Here is a 10,329-nt window from a genome sequence, read left to right on the forward strand (position 1 = left end):
TGACCAGGATACTTCCTGAACTTCCTGAGGTTCTTCCTGAACTTGCCCTAAGGCCCTCTGGTGGCCAGCTGCAGTGTGGCAGCTCCCCCTGCGGGATGAGCCCTGCAGAGCAGCCATTCTCCAACTCTCCGGGTCCTTCCTTCCCGCACAGGCACCCTGCCAGGCTGGCAGAGGCCTCACCTCCTGGGGAAGAAGCCTGAAGCTTGTCCCTAATCCCACTCAGCGGTTTCAATGCTTATTTAAACCCACTCTAACCTTACTCACCCAGGGAGGAGCCACAGACCCAGGATTTGAACCCAGGTCTAGCAGACTCCAAGTGTACCTTGTCCCCTGCACCAGGCTACTCCTACTGTCCCCTCAGCGCTCCTCAGACATCATGAGCATAGCTTTTAAAAAACAAACTTGGATACCTGTCCTGAGGAAGGGCCCTCATGGAAACAGCTGAACCAACATTTTAAGGTGGATGAACTCTAGGGAAGCCCAGCGACTGGCCACCACCCTGGGCCAGGCCTCTCCACTGTCAGGACAGTGCCACACACACCTCCCCAGCCAAGGGTTTCTGCAGAGTCCATTCATCACAGCCACCTCTGCTCTGTCAAGACAATTCTTTGCTCTTAATGATGCAGCTTACCCCCCCCCCCAAAAAAAATTGGGGAATCCTTCCTCAACCCATCCCCCTGCTCAGTTGGAGGGGTGTCTGAGTCAGCTCCAGCTGCTATAACAAAGACACCATAGACAAGGCTTAAGCAATTGTTACTCCTCCAGTTCTGGTGGCTGGGAACTCCCAGGTCACAGTGCTGGCCACTTCTGTTCCTGGTAAGGAATCAGAATTCCTGATTTGCAGAGAGATACCTTTTTTTTTTTTCTTTTCTTTTTTTTCTAGTGCTAGGGCTGGGGACCCTGTTCCACTGAGCCAGCCCTTTATATTTTTTTTATTTTGAAACAAGATCTCACTAAATTTCCCAGGCTGGTCTTGAACTTATAATCTTCCTGCCTCCACTTCCAGAGTCACCCTGGTTACTTTTTCAAAGGGCACTAACCTCATGGTGACACTACTTTCATAATCTCATCTAAACCTAATTACCTCCCTAATTCCCCTATCTGCTAATACTATCCTATGGGGAGTAGATTCTCAACATACAAATTGGGGGACCCATTTAGCCCATAGCAGAAAGCTCCTAGTAACTAGAAATTTTGGGGGCCTCAGCCTCACATTCTCACATTTAACAATGACACAAATCCAGGCAAGATTCTGAGCCTCCATTTGATACAGCTTAAGGTTGAATCAGTTAACACATAAAGTACTTAAAAGAGCACCCAGCATATAAAAATCTGTTTGTAAAGTAAAACACAAAAAAATTTCAGAAAATTATTTGCCTATATCGTACCTAATATTTAAAGATATTTTCAGAAATAAAAAAATCATGCCTCTTATACAATATAAAATGAAAAATACATCAAAGATTTTATTTAGGGCTAGGGATACAGCTCAGGGCTAGAGCTCTTGCCTCGCATGCACGAGGCCCTGAGTTCAATCCCCAGGACCATAAGGAAAGATAAAAATAAAAATGAAATTATATTTAACTAATTCATGAAGGAAGCACTGAGGCAATAGGGTAACCAGCTCAGGGCAGAGTTCAAGGAACCACACCCGTAACGGGCCCAGGGACGGCCAGATAGCTGCACTCCAGCCTGCTCGGGGTGTCTTCAGCTTGCCCTGGATTCCCTGAAGACAGAGATTATGTAAGGAGGCAGATCCAAGGCATCAGAGGCAGCACTGAAACTCTTTTGTGTACTCTATTTCATGGTTCTGCCCCTCAGGACATGGCAGGGACTCTAAGCTGCAAACCAGCCGCCCCAAACCCACATCACCACCTACTAAAATAACCTCCCAAATGACAGGCCTGGAAGGAGAGGTCTAGGCTGGGCCTGGGGACAGGGAGGGCTCTCAAAGACAGAGAAGTGCTCAGAGAGGCCAACAGCAGGAGGAGGAGCTGTGGGCGCTGCTTGGGGGGTACACAACTCCTGTGGTGAGAAGCCCCTGGGTACTGCGGACTCCTTTAAATCAGCAGCTCCAGACTGACCTTCTTGGGCTCCCCACTGGACGACAACTGTACCACTTTCTGGACAAATCCTCAGCTTCCCTACTGACTTCTCCCAGCCCATTGCAGTCAGTCCCCAGTCCCTCTAAGAGCTGGTTAAATAAACAAAAGCCTCAAGTGCTTTGAAACCCCTTGCATCTGACTTGAGAGAGCTTGATGGTCAGTGCAGGCAGTTTCTGCCTCTAGGAAGGAATGAAACAGCGCAGCTGTGTGCCGGGTTTCTGTTCTCGTGACTAAAAGGCTCAGGGGTTACTCCAGTTGAACTGGACTGACTGGGCTGCACGAAATAAACCACACAAGAGACACAAATACCTTTTCCTTTGGGGTGGCTGTGACGGCTCCTCTGACCTTAAAGGTCTGCAGAAAGAGAGAGTGAGAGCACACACTGACCCCTTTTATTGAGGAGAAGCTATTCAAATGAGGCAAGGGGTCAGGTTTCAGGGGGCTGAGTATCTTCCTGATGTCCACTGTCAGCAGGTTTTCTCCTCTTTTAGAAGCTGCAGCATCTTTTTCTCTGTAATCCTGGATGTGAAAAAACAGCAGGCCACACCCAAGGGCACAGAAAGAGGAGGGGACACACACAAGGCACTTCCATGGAAGATTCTATCCTAGACAAGGCAAGGGGTTATATTACAAAGGAACAGGTGAGCGTAGCTTCACCCATGGGGCTGTAGCAAGACACACCCATGCACGAGACACCAACCACATTTCTGTGACTGAGCGCCTCAGCACCCAGCCAGGGAGTGTGACCCAGTCACGTGTAAGGTTGGTCTCCCACAGCTCTGGTGGCACCACATGCCTCGTGCTCTGCAGATCCCCTGATGTTGTACCACTGCATTAACAAAACCCCACAAAAATTAGATTCTCCAAATTTCCCTTGGACTGGCTGAAGAGGAAAGGCATTTTACCTGAATGTAGTACACATAGATCATAGATCATTCTAGTATGTGTTCCGTGGTTTTTTGTGTTGTTTTGTTTTGTTTTGTTTTTTGGTGTTGAAGATTGACCCTGGGGCTTTGTACCTGCTGAATACATCCTCCACCACTGAGCTACACTCCAGGCGTTTCTTACATTTTTGTAAGGAAAGGGAAATTAGAGGGCAAATAATATTGGTTATGATTGCCTTTTAATATTAACATTATCTGTATAAACAAGAAAGAAATCTATAAAATTTTCTTAATAAGGGCCTTTTTTTTAACTTTATTTTATTTTATGTGGTGCTGAGGATGGAACCCAGTGCCTCACGCATGCCAGGCGAGCGGTTTGCCTCTGAGCCCCAGCCCCTAAATTTCTGAGAAAGAATTTTGGCTTATTGTTTAATCAATTTGTAATCAAAGTTATAGTCCAGGTCAGGCAAATCAGAAAGGCTAAGGTTTGATGATATAAAAATTATAGAAATGTTAAAGAACTGCTTCTCTGCTATAATTATTTCTGGATCATTTTGGAAATTGGTGAAAAAATTATACATTGAATGGCAAGTGTTTTCCTTCGGAAACATTCTCCATTGCATCCCCCAGTATTATCCCTCAGCCCCACCTTCTCTTTTTTCTATCTTTCCCAAAATGACAGCTCGTCAACCTGGGGGTGTCAGCAGCAGGGCTGTCCCAGCTGCCAACAGGCTGGGCAGCAGAGAGAGACACAGAAAACATGCCTCCTTCTCAGGGATTTCCGGAAATAATTAGGGCCATGCGGATATCCATCACCAGAACAGTCTTGATTGAAAAATACACCACAGAATGCTCTCCGGGAGCCTGGAGTTTCCTACATCATCTTGCCGAAGTCCTGACCAGTTGGCGAACCCAGTAAAAACCCAGCCAGACCTTGAGCAAAGCTCAAATAAATGAAACTTGCAATCAGGCCCCGTTTTGTTATATGTTGCAGAGATTGAAGGAATTGCAGCAATCCCACAGAATGTTTTCTCCCCTTTCAGAAGCTGAAGCATCTTTTTCTCTGTAATCCTGGATGTGAAAAACCAAGCTAGAGAAGACAGCAGGCATCTGATCCCGTTGAAGAGGACTTTGTCCTGGGCACAGGCAGAGTCATCACTGAATTCCAATGAGCTGTGGTGTCCCCACATGTCAGGCATGTCCCACCAAAGCTCAGAGACAGAGACAAAAGAAGAACAAACTGTAGGGGAGATAAAGATCAGCTCCCAGTGTGGTGGAGAAAAAAAGAATGCACGATTAGAGCTAGTGACCCAAGCTCACTCACTGGAGGTAGGGCAGGTGCTATACTTCTCTGGATGTTTTCTTCAAAGGGAATGATAATCTGATCTGGGACTACCCAAAGGGCTTCCTCTGATGAATTAATGAAATACCATGAGGGATGCATGTGACAGGCCAGGCACAGTGTCACACTCTCCCTTCTCTCTGCCTTGCCCCAGCTCCCTAGCTCTGGGTGAATGCGGAAAACACGGCTGAGAAGGCCCTGGCACACAGAGGGGCCTTGGAGGCCAGTGTGACTTCCAGGGCTGTGCAAATTCTCCAGGAGGAAAGAAACAGCCTTTGAATAGCTTCCAATTGGCTTTCAACCGTGTTAGGTGTCAACCTGAGTCATCTTAAGTTTGCCCAAGGGTTAGGAGAGGATGAAATCAAACAGAACCTAGAGTGGGGAGGAGAAATGGAAGTCCTCATTCCAGACAGCTCCCAGCACACACGGCCTTGCACGCACGCACACACACTATTTCATATACCCTTCCACACACATAAACACTTTCAGGCCGTTCACACGTGTGTGGTCATACACACTCATGTACACACTCAAAACACACACCAAATGTGTGCCTACACTCATGCTCTACCGACATTCACACTCCAAAAGGGAATTTGTATGCCAAATGTTTAAGCCTTCAGAACACATATTTTCACTGAGGTGATACTGCAAATGGTGGCCGTGTTTCCAGGTTCCCACATATTAAACAAATTTTTAACTCACAAAGGAGGAGACAGAGCACATACTGGAAATTTAGTGACAATAAAAGGAACTAAAATTCATGGCCTCTTTCATTTACTCACGAATGTTTTCAGTGGAATAGTATTTTGGATTAAATGCTTTTTAAAAGAGTTGTTGACGTGAACTCCCTGCCCTGGCCAGTGTGGGCCATGCTCAGAGCCTGATTCATAAACTTGCTGGGACCAGACAGCAAGAGGCAGGAGAGCCCAGAGCCCAGAAACTGAGGTGCTCAGGGCGGGCCTGGGACTACCAAAAGGGCTTCAGTCTCACGGGGCCTCTGACATCCACTCCCCCAGCTCCCAAGCAGCCAACAGAAGACAATACACAGCATTATCTCAACAGGTCTGCGTGATCAGTAAGGTGCCGGTTTGTGCCCATTTTTCAGGTGGAAAGACTGAGCCTCAGGTTAATGACTGGCCTGAGGTTAGCCTTACCTACACACACACACACACACATGCATACACACACACACACACACACACTCCAAAGTTGCATGCTTAACTTTGCAAAGTTGAAATCACCCCCGGGGGGGTAGGGGTGGCACTAAAACCACAGGCACTTTGAGCTCCGCACACACAGAACTTCTGATTTCATTGGCTCAGGTCCTGCCTGGGCACCTGAACATTCTAAAACCTCCCCAGAGGATTCCAACGCAGGGCCCAGGGTGAGCCTCTGTCTTCACCAGCATTTTCCAGTGCTGCCCACGCCACCTGCCACATCACCTGAAGTCACATGAACATGCAGACTTTTGGGCCTCATCCAGGGTCCACTACGGCATGCTGGCCAAGCATGTGTAGTGTCACAGAATGCACACGACACTCCCATGAGGCTGTGGCGTGTCCCCACTTCACAGGTGAGGACACTGAGATCTAGAAAGCTTTGAGTTGCTTCACCGCAGCCCAAAGAGGGCAGGTCTGGGCAGCGGGGTCGGGAGGATGGCCAAGCAGCTGGAAGCCACAGTGAACATCAGAAGCACCTGGAAGGAGGAAGAAAAGCTCTGGAAGTTTCCACAGTGATTTCAGGGACGACACAAGGCCAGGTGGGCAGGATCCCTGGGCCTCAGGAGCACCGTCCAGGAGAAACGCCCGGGTTCCCACTGGGTTTAGAACTTCTGGGTGCCTGGATGGAGGAGGAAGGAGCAGACAGACGTGGGAGGGAAATCTGAGTCTGTGACGAGAACTCTGAGACTCCAGGGGACAAAAGTGTGACTGGTGCCAGCATCGTAGCCAAGAGCCCACCAGCATCCCCCAGCTGACCTGGATGTGCATCTAGATTACTGATTCTCATGTGAGAAATAATAAATAAACACTGATTTGCCTGAGAAATCCCCTGAGTTTGATGACCCCAGGATGGCCAGTTAGTGTCTCAGAGAACTTCTTGAGATTTCTATTCACAGAGGAGAGCTTACTCTCTCTGAACCCCAAACAGCAATTCTCTTCAGGGTGTGCTTAAAGCTTAAATGCTATTTCGTCTCTCGTGCCTTGACCCGAATCCCTCACCAGGCATCTTGTGGAGACAGTGAAGAAATCTGCACAGGGTTAGTGCCCAGCCACTGGGCTACCTAAGAAGAAAGAGGGGACTGTGACTGCCCTTCACATAACGCCCGGGGCTTGTTAAGGCAAAAAGAAAAGGGTATGTTATCCCCCTCTAGATGAGAAAACAGGGAAATGGGCAGATTAAGAAGAAAGCGTTAGGAGCACTAATTCTCAGTCACTCTGAAACGTGGTGCTGAGGCTGCCCCGGGGCTGCTGTACCTGACACAGGTAACCGTGACCACACGAGACCGTGACCACATGCCTCAGGAACACAGCGATGCCACCAGATCCTAGGCCGAGTCATGGCCTACGCAAGACAAGAAACCTACCAGGAAAGGCCTGGCGTGACAATGCAGGCCAGACCAGCAGCTGGGCACTCGGTCAGCTTCTTCAGCAGGACAATAAAGGACCTCAGAGACAAGTGCCTGCTTTTCTTTTTCTTCCTTTCTTTTTGTTCAACCCTCCTGCTGTCCCTTAGGTTTTTTTGGTTTGGTTTGGTTTGGTTTTTTGGTATCAAGGATTGAACTCAGGGGCACTTAACCACTGAGCCACATCCCCAGCTCTTTTTTGTATTTTATTTAGAGACAGGGTCTCACTGAGTTGCTTAGGGCCTTGCTAAGTTGCTGAGGCTGGCTTTAAACTCATGATCCTCCTGCCTCAGCCTCCTGAGCCACTGGGATTACAGATGTGTGCCACTGCGACTGGCCCTTGGGTTGTTTTTGTCTTTTTTTTTTTCTTTAATTTCTTTTTTTAAAATATTTATTTATGGGCTGAGGATGTGGCTCAAGCAGTAACTCGCTCGCCTGGCATGCGCAGGGCGCTGGGTTCGATCCTCAGCACCACATAAAATAAAATAAAGATGTTGTATCCACCGAAAACTGAAAAATAAATATTTTTTAAAAAATTCTCTCTCTCTTTCTCTTCTCTCTCTCTCTCTCTTAAAAAAATTGGTCTAATATGACTATTTTTTTAAAATATTTATTTATTTATTTATTTAGGTGTAGGTGGACACAACACAATGCCTTTATTTTTATGTGGTGCTGAGGATCGAACCTGGGTCCCGCCTGTGCTAGGCAAGCGCTCTGCTGCTGAGCCACAATCCCAGCCCTCCTTGGGTTGTTTTTGATTCTTATTTTTGTTTCTGAGAATTTGGCAGCAAAGAATTCTTGGAATCTCGGTCTTACGCAATTCCCAGAACACCTGTCTGGGACAGGAACTCCAAACAAAACAGCTTTATCTGGCCCACTCTACCCCACCTCCCGTGCTTTTCCCAGAAGACCCACTGGCTGGTCATTTAATTTCATCTCTAATTTGCGGTCAGAGGATTGTCAACACCCACACTTTCAGAACTGGGAGCTGAGCCTTAAATTCTGTTCTCTCAAGATAACCTATATTTTGTGAAGCCACTAGGGGGCATAAACCCCAGGGTTACAGCCCTCCCAGGTAGCTGCAGCTTTGAGACAAGCCACCCTCTGGGCTCCCAGCTGCCAATTCCTGCTTCTGCTTCCCAGAATCCCTAAGGATGTGCGTCAGTAAAACTGGGACAGGTCGGTTAACAGAAACGGACTGCCAGGATCGTTTTTAAACGATGTCCTCTAAAAATGCAGTTTTCCAGAGATCCACAGATCCATCATTGCCAGTAAGAGCCCTGTGACACAAAGGAGCACAGACAATTGCTCAGAAACCACGGGTGCAGAAATGTGAAAATACCAGGATTTAACCTTAGCCCTGACCCACTCTGAGGGGGACACCAGCCAAACACAGGCTCCACCACAGAGAATGGCACAACCAGAAAGGGACACTTCAGATTTGGCAGCCCCATTAGAAACTGCAAGGATGTAGCAAGGAATGACAGGCAAGAGAAGTCAAAGCAGACCCACCTGGAGGACAGCAGCCAAGGGACATCTCAGTCCTCCAAGAATATTGTGAGGAATCCGCTATCTGGCCTTATACTTCAATCTGATCCTCGGATGTGCCTCTGGCTTCTAGAACAGATCGGTTCCAAAAATGCACTCTGCAGATGACTTTGAGTAAATGCAATGGAGCGGGTTGGAGAGCTGGGAGGAGTCTGGAGAGCTTCTCAGGATCAGGCAGATGGTTTGGTCAGTAAAACGTCCAGCCTCCCAGGTACTGAAGGAGCGTCCTGCTTTGCAGTGCTGGGGAAAAGCCTAGAGCAAGGAACTTAAGGAACCCAGAGACATCTGGGGAATACAGATAAGTATCCACACACCCACCAAATGCTCTGGGTACCTTGCACCAAGCTCAGGGCTGGGACCCAGGGATGAGCAAGACACACAGCCCTCCTCTGGTGGAGTTTGCAGAGGAGTGAAGAACAAGACCTTAAGAACTATTTAGTCAGATTAGTTCCTGATCCTCATGATGGTGCTGCCAGGGAGAAGTGCGGGTGCCAGGGAGCCTGTGTCAGGGGCCCCACCAGAGCCTTCACAGAAGAGGCCTCTCAACTCAGGACTAGTGTTAGCTAGGCAAAGGCCTGTAGGGGTGCGTGTCGGAGGGGCGACAGGAAGGAGAAAGAGGAATGTTCCAGGCTGAGGAACAGCAGCAACAGCCCTGAAGAGAGAAGGGACGTGGCATGTCCATGAATCCTGAGCCAAGTCCAGAGTCACTATTGAGTGGAGATGTGGGAGAGCGTGGCATCCCACACAGAGCCATGCTAAGCGTGCTTACCTTATACCAGAAGTGCTCAACCTGGGCCACTGTCCCCCACCCCCACTCCAGGGGACACTGGCCAACACCAAACTGGGGAGCGGGCTGCTGCTGGCATCTAGTGACCAGAGCCCAGGGGTGCTTCTAAATGCCCCCCATTGCAGGACAACCCACAACCAAGAACCGTCCCATCCACAATGTCAATACCACCAGGTCGAGCAGCCCCGTTTCATAACGAGGATACGCCACTCCGGGGAAAGCAGGAAAGGTCTGCTGATATTTGTTTGGAAAATCACTCTGACATCAGTGCGGACTGGTGGGGCAGCATCCCTGGTGTAGACATGAATGAGTGTGTTTGGGAAGCAGACTGTGGTCTAGGCAAGAGGAGACCATGCCCCAGGCCAGGGGGATGTCAGTGTGGTCAGGGAAGGTGAATGGCTGAGAAAGAGATTTAAAAGAACAAGTCAGTCCAATCTGGGGAGGGATTGGCTGTGCAGGGTCTCCTGGTCCGTGCTTTTAAAGCCGAGGACAAGGCAAGGTTTAGATGCTCTTCCTGGACTTTGATGGTGCGGTACCAAGGCAGCAGGAGTGAGGCCCAGGGACCAGGAAGAGAATGAGGGGAAGCAGAATACGTCCTCAAGGGCCACTGCTTCAAATGAGTTGTGACAAGCATGCTCCATCTCTGAGCAGGTGCCCCAGCCCCCACTCAGAAGAAACCACCCACCGGAGGGAGGCAAGGAGAGATGAGTCACCTCTGCGTCCTGCCCGCCACTGCTAGCTTTCACACTGACCTGCAGATGCTGACCTCTCTCCCATGGTGAGGTGGAGACCGAGTCCTCTCCTGTGAGTCTAAGCTGGCCTTAATCAGTGGCGAGGGGCCAACAGAATACAGCGGACGTGATGCCGTTTGGCTCCCGGGGCAAGGTCACAGGAGGAAGTGTGATTCTGCTTCCTCACTGGCACACTGGGCAAGAGCCCTCAGCTGCCCTGCCAGACAGCAACCCCTGAGGCCACCACGCTGGGATGAGGCTCTGGCCACGTAGAGAGCTCATGTGCAGGGGCCGTGGTTGATGGCA

This window comes from Marmota flaviventris, chromosome 7, assembly GCF_047511675.1.
Source record: "Marmota flaviventris isolate mMarFla1 chromosome 7, mMarFla1.hap1, whole genome shotgun sequence".
NCBI classification, from domain to species: Eukaryota; Metazoa; Chordata; class Mammalia; order Rodentia; family Sciuridae; genus Marmota; species Marmota flaviventris.